General features: G+C 34.5%; 1 protein-coding gene and 1 non-coding gene across 2 annotated transcripts in view; one reads left to right on the top strand and one right to left on the bottom strand.

Annotated features, from left to right (window-relative positions):
- Window positions 1-15,920, top strand: part of LOC105205507 (E3 UFM1-protein ligase 1 homolog) — an 80,912-nt gene that overhangs the window by 5,113 nt on the left and 59,879 nt on the right. The gene's annotated exons all lie outside the window — the stretch shown is intronic.
- Window positions 7,016-7,091, bottom strand: Trnas-gga. Its single transcript has one exon. It is a non-coding gene; the product is annotated as a tRNA-Ser (tRNA).

The following is a 15,920-nucleotide window of genomic DNA, read 5'->3' as shown; positions in this document are numbered from 1 at the left end:
TACAATGAGTTCTTTACCACACGCATCCATCCATAACCCATACTTTTGCCTCGCGACCGCTGCCTATCTACCCTACTATTTACATCCTTAATATCTAATATTTACAGTTCTCATTACCCTACTACATACGCTATTTATTTTTATCTACTCAAAAATTTACATTGTGCTTTATTTACATTTTCACATGCCTATCATTATTTGGCCTTATTCTGCTCTTTGTGTTACCCATTTCTTTACATTCTTTCTTACCTTTACCTCTATTTTACATATAGGATGATTCAGAATAACCCGTTGTCTTTTAAGGGACGTATTTCTGATCGAATTCTAAGACGATTTTTCCTTTGCCAAAAATTTGTCAAACGCTCAGATTTTGAAATATCAGCCGATTAAGTTAGCGTATCACGGGTCGAATACAGATGGTACTCAGGGGCGGCGCACTCACCGTTACGCGCGGGTGTGTCGTGAGGTGCCTGCTGCGTTCAGCTGATACAACACACAAGTCTTTCTCCCCTCTCACTCTCTCTCTCTCTTTCTCTCTCTGTTACATCACAATGCTAGCTTTAACTTAAAAATGTAATTAATTTTCTTCTTAATTTTAATGATTTTAATAAGAGAAGTGCCAGGAAATTCTTTGTACAGTCGAAGAATCGAACAAAGAATTGCACGAAATCTACAAAAGTATTTACATCTCGAGTTTTTAGAAACAGTAGTACTTTTTTTGTCACAGAGAGAGAGAGAGAGATATATGGGAGGAGGGAGAGACAGAGAGAGAGAGAGAGAGAGAGGGAGGCTGCATCACGATAGACGGTGGTCACTTTGAGCACTTGTTATAAAGAAAATTCTTTGAAGAGAATTAATCTGCCCTTTTCAGGGCAACCAAATAATTTATTTCGAGCAACAATCTTTTGGTTTTAACAAATTATTACACTGACAATGAGAAAAAAATTTATTTGAATACTTGCAATGACACAATTTATTAAATGTAAATAAATATTTATTCAGTAAAAAAATGATAGTTAAATTACATTAGTGATTCTTGTATTAAAGAAATATTTAATTATATTTAATAAATTATGTCATTGCAAGCATTCAAACAAATATTTATTAAAATTCAATAACTTTTTCTCAGTGTAGAATCTCTTGATATAAAAAAATAATTTTAATAAAATAAATAGAAAAATATTTTTCAATAAATTTTATTATTAAAAACAATATTAATCACTACTTTACTTTTAAATTTCCGCGTTCTAACTTCTGTTCGACCAATCACGCATTCATATTTGATCATAACGTAACCCATAAAATCAGTCGGCTCTTTCCTGTTGTCGAGTAAACACGTGTTGTCTGTTCGTCGCGCGTAAACACGAGTTTTATCGAGCTACATATTTTTGCACGCCGAATGACTAATAATTATTTGCAATGATCGTTACTCGAAGTGATCGTTAATTAGTTACTCAAGTTTTATCGAGTGAATGAATTGTGTATTATGATACTAAAGTGATAATTTACGAGAGAATCAAGGAAACTTTGGTCTGTCTCATCGTGGAGACAACTAATTGATCGCTGTACAGAATAATACGTAAGTAAATGCATGTCCAAACTTGTTTATGCAAGCACGCGTGCGCGCTTGCTCTTTCTCTCTCCCCCCCCCTTCTCTCTGTGACAAAAAAAGTACTGTTTCTAAAAACTTGAGATGTAAATACTTTTGTAGATTTCGTGCAATTCTTTGTTCGATTCTTCGACTGCACAAAGAATTTCCTGGAACTTCTTTTATTAAAATCATTAAAATTAAGAAGAAAATTAATTACATTTTTAAGTTAAAGCTAGCATTGTGATGTAACAGAGAAAGAGAGAGAGAAAGAGAGAGAGAGAATGAGAGGGGAGAAAGACTTGTGTGTTGTATCAGCTGAGCGCAGCAGGCACCTCACGACACACCCGCGCGTAACGGTGAGTGCGCTCCTGCGTACCATCTGTATTCGACCCGTGATACGCTAACTTAATCGGCTGATATTTCAAAATCTAAGCGTTTGACAAATTTTTGGCAAAGGAAAAATCGTCTTAGAATTCGATCAGGAATACGTGCCTTGAAAGACAACGGGTTATTCTGAATTATCTTGTATATACGTTTACGCCAATGTTTACCCAACTTTTAGCTAATCTTGTACCTTTACCTCTCCTATTGCTATTGCCCCGATCTGTTTAGCTTCTTTTCCTTTTCCTTATTAATGTCTATTTTTTTTTCTTAATTTCTCCTCCTGTTCCTTTATTTCTTTCCTCATCTTTTTTACTTTTTTTTTTCTTAATCCATATCCTTTCTAAAATCCTTTCTTTAATCGTATCAAGATTATCTTCCCATATTTTTTCCATAATCTTGTCTTTTTTTTTGCCTAATTCCGCCCAATTCTCTTTCAGTTCCTGACAGTTCCTTATGTAGTGTTTCATATTATCCCAGCCTTTTTCGCAGAACACGCATTTCCTTTCCTTTTCTCTTAACCAATATTTATTTGCCATATTCCTACATCTCAAATTTATTAGTGCCCTGATTCCCTCTCCTCCCCTTGTTTAAACTTACTATTTCTAGGTACCTAAGTCCGGATTTCCCACTCTCTACTATTTCTCTGTATTTCTTGTTGTATTTTGACTCTAAAATCCTATTCTCCTCTTGCTTCATATATCCCTTTCTCTCTCAATTATCTCTAGTTCCATCTCTTCTCCTTCCCCCCATGCCTCTACTGCGCTTACTTTCCAACCATTTCTGTTGTAATATTTTTCTCTCTCTTTGCTATATAAATCCTTCCTTCCCTTCTTTTCTTTCTCCATCCAACAGTTCTTGACTAAATTACTTGTTACCCCGTTTTTGATCCTATCCTCATATCTTTTGGCCCTTATTATCCATCCTATACGCAGTTTTTCCATTTCCAATTCCCTGGTTACAATGTATCTTGGTGTGCAGAAATCTAATTCAAACAGCCATCTAACATAGTCTAACATTATTTTCTCCAACGCTTCTTTTTTTGACCAGCCCCATATTTTTGCTCCATACGCCATCACACTCTGAACTAGGTACCTAAAACAGAGTCTACCTCTTTCTGAAATCATTTCTCCCTAATCTCTCTCCTAATCCTCACACCTTATTTGCTGTCAACCTTTCTTTTCTACTTAATTCTTTTATATGATTCTTATAATTCCCCTTCTTGTTAAACATAAAATCTAAGTACTTAAACGTATTTACCTCCTTTATTTCTTTATTTCCCCATTTCCACACTTTTACACTTCTTTCCTTTCCTTTCCTTTCTTGTTAAATACCAATACCTTTGTTTTTTCCGCACTTAACTCTAATTTCCTATCTCTTAAGCACCTTTTAAGTGTTCCTATCATGTCCTGCAAAGCTTCCCTATTATTCACAACTAAAACTACATCGTCTGCGTACATCAGACTCTATATCCTCTCTTCACCGATTTTCACCTTGTCTATCCTCCTTTCTCTTAACCTATCCCTATCCTCTACTTCCATCATATATAAATTAAAAAGGAGTGGACTCATTACACAGTCCTGTTTTACGCTCTTCTTTGTGTAGAAGTCGTGTAGTACACGTTGTGTGTTTTATACCTCGTCCTTACTATCATCTCCGTTACCTCGTACATCCTTTCTACTCTTCTTATCATCTTCTCGTCCAAGCCATTTCTTCTCATTTTCATAACATCTCCCTATCCACATTGTCAAATGCCGCCTTCAAATCTGCAAAAAGGGCATATACCTTTCTTCCATCTCCTCCCTCGCTTATTTCTCTTTGGGCCATGTGGCTGAGAACAAATATGTTGTCTATAGTCGATCTTCCTCTCCTAAATTCTGCCTGACCTTCTGACAACAAACTCCTCCTTTCTACTTTCTTCTCTAATCTATTTCTTATTATTTCTGCATACACCTTGTACGCCGTGCATAGTAACGAGATGCCTCTATAGTTTTCTATTTTCTCTTGGTCCCCTCTTTTATATAAGGGTACTATAATACTCCTCCTCCATTCTTCTGGCATCTCTCCCTCTTTTCATACTTGTTGTATCAGCGTTATTACTTTTTCTCTCAGGAAACTTCCACGCTTCCATTGGGATTCCATCCCTGCGGCTTTCTTCTTCTTTATCTTTCCAATTGCCCTGCTTATTTCTTTTCTCCCTAAATTCTCCTCCTCTGTGCAAGAGGTGCCCTCTCTGAGAGAGAAGCTCTCTTGCAGCTTTTCCTTCTCTCCCCCCTCCCTCTCCTCCTCCCCCTCTCTCGCTCTCTCTCTCCCCCTCTTCCTCTCTTCTTTCCCTTATTTCTTTTCCTTCCAAAAGTTCCAGGAAGTATCTTCTCCATTCTTCCTTGCTTCTATTATTTTTTTTCCAGACTTTTCCCCCCTCTCTTTTTGTTTATATATTTCCATACGTCCGCTTCTTTTTTCAATCTCTTCAGTTTTTCTTCTTTTTCCTCTCTTTTCTCCTTTACCTTTTCCTGCAGGAATTCTTTGTACCTTACTCTTTCCAGCATATACTTCTCTCTTTCCACCTTCCCTGACTTCCATCTTTTATGCATCCTTTTTACTTCTTTCTGCTTTCTTGTAGCTCCTGTCCCACCAGTCTCTGTGTCCTAACTCTTTTTTTTGCCTCCTTACTTTCCTTTTAACCATTGCGCTGTTACCTATGTTTTTAATTTCCTGTTATTTTCCTTCCACCGTGACTTGTATCTCCTCTTCTTTTTCCTCCCCTTCTTCCGTTGCCTTATTGAAACTTTCGATCGCTTCTCTATCTCATACTATTATTTTTGCTTCCGTCTTTTTTTCTTCCTCTCTCTTTTTCCGAATGTTCCTCTTTTTCTGCTTCTCCTGTCTCTTTGAGCTCCAGACAGAGGCATGTGGTCTGAGTCCACCCTTTCTCCTACCTTAAAATTAATTACTTAAAATTAATTAATCTTCACGCATCCTATCATTAACTATTACATAATCTATCACGGTGCTACCTCTTGGTCCTACATACGCAAATTCTCCTTCCTAATCTTCCTCCGTTGCCCCGTTTAAAATACTTCACCTTTTTTCTTGTATCCATTCTATGAAATTCTCCGCTCCGTTTCTTGTTTTTTTGTTCTTACTGCATCTTCCCATTCTCTCTTCCTTACCTCCTACTCCCATTTCTCCTATCCTCAAATTTAAATCTTCTCCTAAGATTAGTTTTGCCTCTCCTGCCTCCTTTAGAAATTTATCTAGACCTTCCCTTAATTTCTTTTTCTTCTCCTTATTATAAATCGGTACAATATATACCCTACCCTTTTTCATCCTTACCTCTGACAGAATCATTCCTTCTACCTCCCTACGGCATAAGCTATCTCCATCCATTCCTCAACCTTTCTTTTTCCCAATCACAAAACCTCCCTTAGACCTTCCCTTATTCTTAATCTTTCTCGCATAACTGCACTACCATTCATGAGTTTTTGGTAACCTTCCCTTTAAATTTTTCCAACCTTTTTCCTCTAGCTATACCTCACTGAGACTTATGAAATCGAAGCCTCTTATAAATTTCTAAAATTCTTTGTCTTTGTTGTTTACCCCTGCTACATTCCAAAACAAAATTCTTTCCTTTTGTTTCTCTGTTTCTTTTCTTTTTTTTAATTTCTGGTTTTCTCTTTTTTTTTCCTCCCTAAACTCACTCTCCCCCTTTTCCCCCTCCTCAATGTTCCTTTCTTGGCTTAACCGAAATTCTGTCTTCTCGAGCTATCCTTCCTCCTCCCTCTCTATTTCTGCCCAATCTATCCATTCCTTCCTATTCTCACCCTTCCTCTTCCCACTTTTACGATTTTTCCTTTATCCCTCTGTTCTTTTGCCCACCTATTTATTTTTTCTTGTATCTTCCTATCCTCCCAGCTTAAATTATTTGCAATAAAAATTGATCCTCTCCTTAGCCTGTTTTTATTTTTTATTATTTCTTTTGTTTGCTGCTACCTAATTTCACTACAATTACCTTGCCACTTACCTTACAATCCTCTACCTTACATTCTACCTCTAATTTATCTCTAAACCATTCCCTTAACCACGTGCATCCTTTATTTTTATCCCCTTCTATCTCCTTTGTTTTCTCGATTTCTCTTATTATTATATTACATTGTCTCTCTTTCCTATCTTTTTCTGATATCCATCTTTTTATTTTGTCCACTTCTTTATCACTTAGCTCTGAGTTAGCCCTGCTGTACTGTGAAAACCTGTTCGTTACGCTTCTATCGTCTTCCGTTTCGCTCATCCCTGCACCTTCTTTTCTCACGCCTTCCCTCTCTAAAGCTTCTAACCTCTCTTCTATTTTTTCGAGTCTCTCTTTTCACAACTTTTCTTTTACTTTCAATTTCTCTACATATTTCCTCATCGCCTTTCTTTCCTCCTTCATCGCATTCAATTCTTTGCCTATTTGTTCCCTGAATTTCCTCTTTTCTCTTTCGCAACTACAATGTTCATTCTTTTCTGTTGACAGTCTAAAAGTTACTTTTTTCCCTCCTTCCTTATCTTCTACTAACTTTCTCTGCCTATTGTCTTCCTTTGTCTTCTCTACACCTCCCACACCTGACCCTCCTGCACTGCTCACGCTCTTCGTCAACATAACCTGCGTTTTTCGTCCCGGTGAATTTCACTTTGCAGCTCTATTCTCTCTCTACCTTGCTTTTTCCCTCCACTCACCCTGCTTCCTTGCTTTCTTCTCTTACCTCTTACCTACCTACAACCCTCCTTTACCTACAATTTTGCTCTTTTTACGCTTCTTACACACACGCTCGCTCCGCACATGTCCGCTCTCACTTGCCACACTTAATCAAGTCCGGTTTTCGTGCTTGTATTGTTTGTGTGATTTTATATACTTTCCTCAAGTTTAATGAACTGCGCGTTGAATTAATTTTCAATCATAACACAATTCTAAATTGAACAAGTTTAAGTAATATTACGTATTATTAAATATGAACTCTTTTTTCCCCCTGAAAAAAACTGTAAAGAAATTATTGCGAAAAATATTATCTCAGCCAGGGTTCGAACCTGGGACCTCCCGAATCTCCGGTACGGGTGTCTTAGCCAACTTGACCACTGAGGCTGTGATCACATTTCTTGCAATAATCGACTATGAGTTAGAACGCTTTCCAAGGCAGCGTGACTTTTAAAGTAGTAGAGAGATATTTTGAGCGTTGCTGTATCAATACAAATTGAACAAGAATGCCTTTTAGGGTCGCAGCTAGGTCTTTGTGCTTGTATTGTTTGTGTGATTTTATATACTTTTCTCAAGTTCAATGAACTGCGCGCCGAATTAATTTTTACTCAGAACACAATTCTAAATTAAACAAGATTAAGTAATTTCATTGAACTTGAGGAAAGTATATAAAATCACATAAACAACACAAGCACGAAGACTTAGCTGTGCCCATAAAAGGCTTCTTGTTCCATTTGTATTGATACATTCATTACTGTTTATAATAAAAAAATGTGCTTATACATTACAGGAAATATATGGTACGGTAATTCATCTTGATATCATGGAAATATTGAAATTCGTGCGAATTAAAATAAAAAGTTTTATTATGTAGTAGTATTATAACATAAAAGATATTTTGTCATATAAAAGTTGGGTGGATTTTTATGTAATAATATATCTTTTAAGAGTGAAGACGGCATTTGAAATTTGTGCATTAAAAAATAGAGACCGGAATAGATAGTGGATTAAACCTACGAAAAAAACCATTATAAAAAAAGTGCGCAATGCTAATCTACCTCATAAAAGATTTGTAAATAATAGCAGTTTATTATTTTATTAATAATTAATACTTTTTTAAAAAGTTCTAAAAGTTTTATTGCCAAAAAACAAAAAGTCACAACCCGATTTCAATGAAGCTTTGCAACATTTAGATAACGTAATTAGATGATTTTAGAAAATATCAGTTGTTGCCAATATATGATTTTAAGGGGTGAAATCAGTTTTCATGTAAAGCGATTTTTAGCTTTTCCCTCTATATTTCGAAAACCATTTGAAATATAAAAAAATGTTTTATACAAATGTTTCACGATAAAATATTTATTAACGTTAATATTTTTTTAGAATAATTTAAACAAAAAAAATTTTTTTTAATAATTATTTTTTAAAAATATTAATGTGAATGAATAGAGGTAACTTTATTGTAAATCTTTCGTATAAAACATTTTTTAATATCTCGAATAGTTTCCGAGATATAACGAAAAAAACTGAAAATACACGCTATACACATAAGGGATGATTTCACACTTTGAAACCGAATATGGGCCACATAGTAGTAGTGATAGTTTCTAAAATCATCTAATTATGTTACCTAAATGTATGTAAAGTTTCATTAAAATTGCGGTGTGACACTTCGAAAAGTTTTCGTGTAAATCAAGTTAAAATTAACAGCTTCGAAAATGTATTTAGTTACATTACAAGTTACATGAACAAATAACTAGTTCACTTAAAAGTTACGTTAATATTAAATGAATTTGAGTTAAGTTAAAAGTTAATTTTGCATAGCATTATTCATATTAAATTATAAATTTGTAATTTGTAGAAGTTAAATTACTCAAAACAATTATAATATACATTATGAGACAAGTTTAATATTTTATTTGTAAATTAATTTTACGAGAGGTGTTTGATAAGTAAGCAACACATTTTTTTCTCAGAGCAGAATGGTTTTATTTAGGATTTAAATACACCATGTGCCTCAGTTTTTTGGCTATAAAACCTTGACTAATCTCCGTTTAATTTTATGGTTTTATGCTATCTCAATGTGAGAGTCTGTATACCGTCATGGTACCCCTCTACTAGTCTGTGTCTAAGCCAAGTTTTTACTGCATCAATAACTTCCCTTTCTAACTTCCATCTCTTTGGACCACTGAAGGATGGACTCCACGAGAAGCACTGCAGCACTGATGGGAAAATTATTGATGCAGCAAGAACTTGGCTTACAAGGAAAAGACTGGGTGAGTCACCCTGAGATTTCAACCGCAATTTTTTTAATTATTCTGGAGACGAAAAAAAAACGTTTCTTTTTTGATCGAATAAGCCTTAGTTTTGAAATAATAAATTTGTGAAAATTGACTACTATACGGGGTGATTCAGAATAACCCGTTGTCTTTCAAGGAACGTATTCTTAGTCGAATTTTAAGACGATGTTTCCTTTGCCAAAAATTTGTCAGACGCTTAGATTTTGAAATATTAGCCGATTAAGTTAGCGTATCACGGGTCGAATACAGATGGTACGCAGGGGCGGCGCACTCACCGTTACGTGCGGGTGTGTCGTGAGGTGCCTGTTGCGTTCAGCTGATACAACACACAAGTCTTTCTCCCCCTCTCTCTCTCTCTCTCTCTCTCTCTCTCTCTCTCTCTTTCTCTCTCTGTCACATCACAATGCTAGCTTTAACTTAAAAATGTAATTAATTTTCTTCTTAATTTTAATGATTTTAATAAGAGAAGTGCCAGGAAATTCTTTGTACAGTCGAAGAATCGAACAAAGAATTGCACGAAATCTACAAAAGAGAGAGAGAGAGAGAGAGAGAGGGAGAGAGAGAGAGAGAGAGAAAGAGAGAGTGAGAGGAGAGAAAGACTTGTGTGTTGTATCAGCTGAGCGCAACAGGCACCTCACGACACACCCGCGCGTAACGGTGAGTGCGCCGCTCCTGCGTACCATCTGTATTCGACCCGTGATACGCTAACTTAATCGGTTAATATTTCAAAATCTAAGCGTCTGACAAATTTTTGGCAAAGGAAAAATCATCTTAGAATTCGACCAGGAATACGTTCCTTGAAAGACAACGGGTTATTCTGAATCACCCTGTATATGAGCCTTCCCGATAAGTGTTCTCTCAACCAATGCAGTTGGCTCCGTGCGTTAGGTGCTTGCTTCGTAATTGTGAGATCCGAGTTCGCTCCCGAAGGTGAGCAATAATTTTTTTTTAATAAGTATTTTTATTTATGTTTATTTATTTTGATGATATTAATATGGTACACAAATTTTTAAAATAGAAAATTTAATGTAATATCACATTCTAACATTAATTTAAATTTAATTTGAAGGAAATTTTATTTCAAGTAATAATATTTGAAATAATAAATAAGTAATAATAATAATATATAAGTTATTTGTAATGGATAACATATAAAGGCAACGTATCTAACTTTTCAAATTGTTTGATTTTAAAACAGTAAAAGAAGCGGATACAAAATGGTAAATGAACGAGAAGTTTTAATCTCCTTACAGGTAGTTGGTTATGTTGTCTATTACAAATAACTTATATATTATTATTATTGTTATTACTTATTTATTATTTCAAATATTATTACTTCACATAGCTCTTCTCTTTAAATTAAATTTAAATTAATGTTTAGAATGTGATATTTTAAATTTAATTTTTTATTTCAAAAATTTGTGTACTACATCAGTATTATCAAAATATTAAGAGTACAAATTGAAAACCGCCGTTTTCCAGTAGATGGCGCCAGCGGTAAATGCTGGCGCCAAACGTTAGATCAAAAATTTTAAATGTAAGGTTGGGCATCTGGCAATTCCTTATCATTGCAGTTGTGAATTTTTATCGGCGTTATATATTTTTTTGTGATCGAAAATGTCGAAATTTGTGCCCAATAAGCGTCATTTGCGGGAAGTTTTGCTTTTTGCCTTCAATTCGAAAAAATCTGCGGCTGAGGCGCGTCGAATGATTGTAAAAACTTATGGTGAGGCTTCCATTAGTGAAAGAACGTGTCGAGAATGGTTCCAACGCTTCAAAAGTCGTGATTTCGGCGTAGAAGACAAGGAGCATTCCGGACAGGTCAAAAAGTTTGAAGACGCACAATTGGAAACATTACTGAATGAAGATTCATCTCAAACGCAACAGGAGCTTGCAGATTCATTGGGCGTGACTCAACAAGCTATTTCACATCGTTTGAAAACCATGGGAATGATCCAAAAGCATGGACACTGGGTGCCATACGAATTAAAGCCGAGAGACGTCGAACGGCGTTTTTTCGCGTGCGAACAGCTGCTCCAACGGCAAAAACGGAAGGGTTTTCTGCATCGTATTGTAACCGGCGATGAAAAGTGGATCCATTATGATAATCCAAAGCGAAAAAAATCGTGGGGCTACCGCGGCCATGCATCAACATCGACGGCCAAGCCAAACATCCATGGCTCGAAGCTCATGCTGTGTATTTGGTGGGACCAGCTCGGCGTGATTTATTATGAGCTGTTGCAACCGGGTGAAACCATCACAGGAGCTCGCTACCGAACACAACTAATGCGTTTGAGCCGAGCATTGCAGGAAAAACGGCCACAATACGAGCAAAGACACGAAAAAGTGATGTTGCTGCACGACAACGCTCGGCCACATGTTGCTCAGGTCGTTAAAACCTATCTGGAAACATTGAAATGGGACGTCTTACCTCATCCGCCGTATACTCCTGACATCACCCCTTCAGATTACCACTTGTTCCGATCAATGGCGCATGGCCTGACTGAGCAGCACTTCCATTATTACGAAGAGGCCAAAAACTGGGTCGATTCGTAGATCGCCGCAAAAGACGAGCAGTTTTTTCGACGCGGGATTCGTATGCTGCCCGAAAGGTGGGAGAAAGTAATGGCCAGCGATGGACAATACTTTCAAGAATAAGTATGTAACCATTTTTCAACAATCAATCCTCAAATTTTGACAAAAAACGGCGGTTTTCAATTTGTACTCCTAATAAATAAACATAAATAAAAACAATTATTAAAAAAAAAATTATTGTTTACTTCCGGGAGCGAACTCGGATCTCACGATTACGAGATAAGTAACCTAATGCACGGAGCCAACTGTACTGGTTGGCAAAACACTTACCAGGAAGGCTCATATGGCGCACAGTGGTATAGCCAATTTTCACAAATTTATTATTTCAAAACTAAGGCCTATTGAATCAAACGCCGGGAGACGTAAACTTTTTTTTGTCTTCAGAATAATTAAAAAAATTAGGGTCAAAATCCTAGGGTGACTCACTTAGTCCTCTTCTTGTCAGACACCGGTCAGACCAGTAGAGTGGTATCATGGCAGTATACAGGCTCTCACATTAAGGTGGCGTAAAGCCATAGAATTGAACGAAGATTAGTCAAAAAATAGGGTTTTATGACCAAAGAATTGGGGAACAATATGGTGTATTTGAATCCTGAATAAAACCATCCTGCTCTGAGAAAAAAAATGTGTTGCATTACTTATCAAACGCCCTTTGTATATAAAATAAGCAAAGAAATATTATTTTTATGTATTTTATGCAAAGAAAGTACATTTTTCACGACATTCTGGGACAGTTGTTAACATGGCTGTAAATGGGCAATCTTTAGGGTGGAGGATATTGCCGTCCGTGGACGGCAAAATCAATATTCTCGTACGGTTTGCATGCGCAACTGTGTTTTTGTCAAGAAACTGTGAATGTTTTGTGGCGCATGCGCTGAGCGTAAGGTCAAATGCATGAGCGAAGGTAATATACTGATCTCTCATAACCTATAACCAGGACTGGCAGTGACAGTTAAACACGCTAGTGCGCGCCTTAAATACCGCAAAAAACATACTTCCTTTACATAAAATATCGTATGCAACATGGGGCCGAGCGCGTTCTCGACTTCGGATGCTGTTTTCAGCACTTGGCTGCGCTTCGCGCGCGGTAACTGCGCCTCATACTGAAAACATCGTCCTCAGTCGAGAACGGCAAAGCTTGGCCCTATGTTGCATAATGTATTATTTTCTATTATAATTTTTTTTTACATAAATAAATTTTATGGAAAAAAATTAATAAATTAAAGTTTATTTATTTTAAAAATAACTGGTTAAGATTGAAAATTAAATTATTTAAAATTAACTAATGTAAATTAAGTGTTATTAACTCTATTATTTAACAATTTGAAATAATGAATATAGCATTACCAGTCAAAAGCAGTTCTCAGTGCTCAATAATTTTTTCTAAGTGAATTTTTAAACATTTACAAGATTCCCGCAAACTGCGCGTTGTAATTTTGGACTTAAAACACAGCTTTAAAGAAAAATCCGAATATAATATTACGAAATTGTTAATTAATTTAATTATTATATTTATTTGATGTTTGTACACATCTCTACTATCCCCCCTAATCCCGAAAAACTGTCTTATAAATTTATTTGGAAAAAATTACTGAGATCTGCTTTTGACTGGTAATGCCGTATTCATTATTTTAATGTTATTACACTTCCTGGTCTTATTAGAATTTGTATTCTATTAATTAACTTTTATTTTTTTAACTAGTTATATTCAATCCTATATGTATACATATAATGTTATAAATTGATTTGTTTTTGTCATTTGATTCTATACTTAAACCATTAATATAATTATGGCTTTGTAATTTATGTAAACAGACTTCTTTTTTTGTGTCTTTTTTAGTAGGGTTAGGCTCTCAATTTATGACATTATATTATATTATACATTGATAAATGAAAGTAAGGTAAATATGTAGTATGACACTATCTCCGATTTTTCTAAATTGTAAATTTGTGTATTTTTATGTGTAGGATAATATATTTTGAGAAGGAAAATCATCGTTCTTGTTTCTTTTCTAATTTTATTTTTTAATATTTTACGTCTATAAGAAAATAAAGATTCTTTGTTTTAATTAATTAAAAATAAAAATTAGTTTTTTATTTAATTTAAATTTAAGTAATTGTAACAGAGAATAGTTTGTGCTTTAAAATTTATACTTTTATATATACTTTTTTTTATAGATTGATCTAATCTAACGTTTCTTTAAAACATGATATACTGATTATAGACATATTAGATATACTCACAGAGTTGTTAAAGGAAAAAGAGTTAAAGGATATTATGGAAAACATGAAAAAGTTATGAAATTTAAAAAATGGATCTGGAAGTCATTGAAAATCTGGAAAAGTCATAAAACAATAAATGTATTAACATAGTCACTTTACCGACTTGAACTCGCTCAATGATAAAATTTAAATTTGCTTATTATTGTAATTTATTGGATGCATCCGCATGTGCGGCCGTTCATACAAATGTTTCAAACATGTTTCCGAATAGTTCCATAGCAACACATTTACAATTGAGCCAATTCAAAATTGCATACATGATTGTGTTTGACACCCTATTTTCATGATATTTTATATAAAATGAATGCTTTGTATTTGTTTTGATAAAAGTTTAAACAAGAACTTACAATTTCAACCAATGAATATTGCATTTGACTACTGGAGTAAAACATCAAACAAAGTCTGTATCATATTTTGGTTCAGATTTCCTTGTCCATTCAATTACACAAATCTTTGATATGCATTTACAGCTATTATAGTCAATTCTTATTTCAAGATTATCTTAAGTAATGTTTTAAGATACTAATAAGGCTTTCTGATTGGTGGATGACATCGTAAGATGATACTTAAGACGATCTTGAATATAAGAATCGACTATAAATATCAGCCTGAGTGTACTAAAAGCTTTAAATTTAAAACAAATACTACAAGTCTTTATGGATGAACCTAATGTAAATTTAGAATTTATGAAAGATTTACAGTTCCAACTTTGTTCCAATAATAATCTAAATAAGTCCTTTTTTGACGTCTATGAGTTTATGTGGATTCTATGTTATGAATTACAGTTTTAAAATGGATAGATTAACTGACAATGAGTGGAAATGATTAAGTTTTTACGAGCTATACATAATTTATTTTAAAAAATCTTTCTTTTTACAGAGCAGATTATACTTTTTATTCGGAATCAATATTGTTACCTTTAAAGTTTTATGTTGTTAGATCGCAAAATAACAAGTAATTTATAAAAATATTGAGATCCTTGATAACTTAAAAAAAAACTACAATAAATCTGAAAAAAAAAACAAGAAAAGTAGAGACATGAATACTTTCACTTGTATAAAATAATTTTTGATGCTATCAATGCATATATGTAATACTCTTATATTGCTAGTTTCGTATTTTTACAATGAGAGGCACGAACTTAATAAAAAAGAGATGCACGAATTTCAAATATGGGCATGGACGGTCAAGCTTCATTATGCGCAAACGCGTCTATTGAGTGAGTGTGAGCGAGAGACAAAGCATTAGAAAATGAGACGGAAAGAACGCAAAACAAAAAAAATTACCCAATTGTGCTCGAATGTTTATTCGCAATGTACCTTCGACGAATAAATGTTAATTAACTAATTATAATGTTTGAAGAGAATGATTGAAATTATAGATGCAGGGTTTTCCATTTTAATTGACGTTTTAAAATATCTCGAGAATAAGATATGGAATAGGAAAATGTGATCTTTTTAGATAGAAGCATTTTTGATAGTTCAAGCAAGTCATTATTACTGTTTTAAATGGAATGATCCTAAAATTTAATTTACATTGATACCTCAGAATATTTATTGTAAAAAAGTTGTACGAGTAAAATAGACAAAAATGGAATACGAAATATTTTATGCTTTAATCTGACGTATTTTGACATAAAATATCTCGTAAATATTTCTTCAAATCTTCATAAAATAAAGCATCTCATCAGTAATCTTTTTCAGAAAAGACAAATGATGGTACATAAGTAAATACATAAAAGACGTAGATCGGATCAAATGTACTGTGGACACACGTATTCAACCTAACTGTAACGGTTATTGCGGTTATACAACGCGTCATATGACAGATCCCGAATGTTGGTTATGACCATGAACATATTGCCCGACGTTGTTTTAAAAAATGTAAACGCATGCGCACAAAGCAGCTGGACCGTTCGCGAGAGAGAGGCGGCTATTATACGTCTGCACTGTAATGTTTGGGTTGAGGATCGATACTCTTCTAGCAATATAGGAGTATTACATATATGTATCTATGATAAATTAATAAAACCTGGGGG

Source organism: Solenopsis invicta, chromosome 5 (assembly GCF_016802725.1).
Source record: "Solenopsis invicta isolate M01_SB chromosome 5, UNIL_Sinv_3.0, whole genome shotgun sequence".
Classification (NCBI taxonomy): Eukaryota; Metazoa; Arthropoda; class Insecta; order Hymenoptera; family Formicidae; genus Solenopsis; species Solenopsis invicta.
This window is presented reverse-complemented; position numbering and strand designations above follow the sequence as displayed.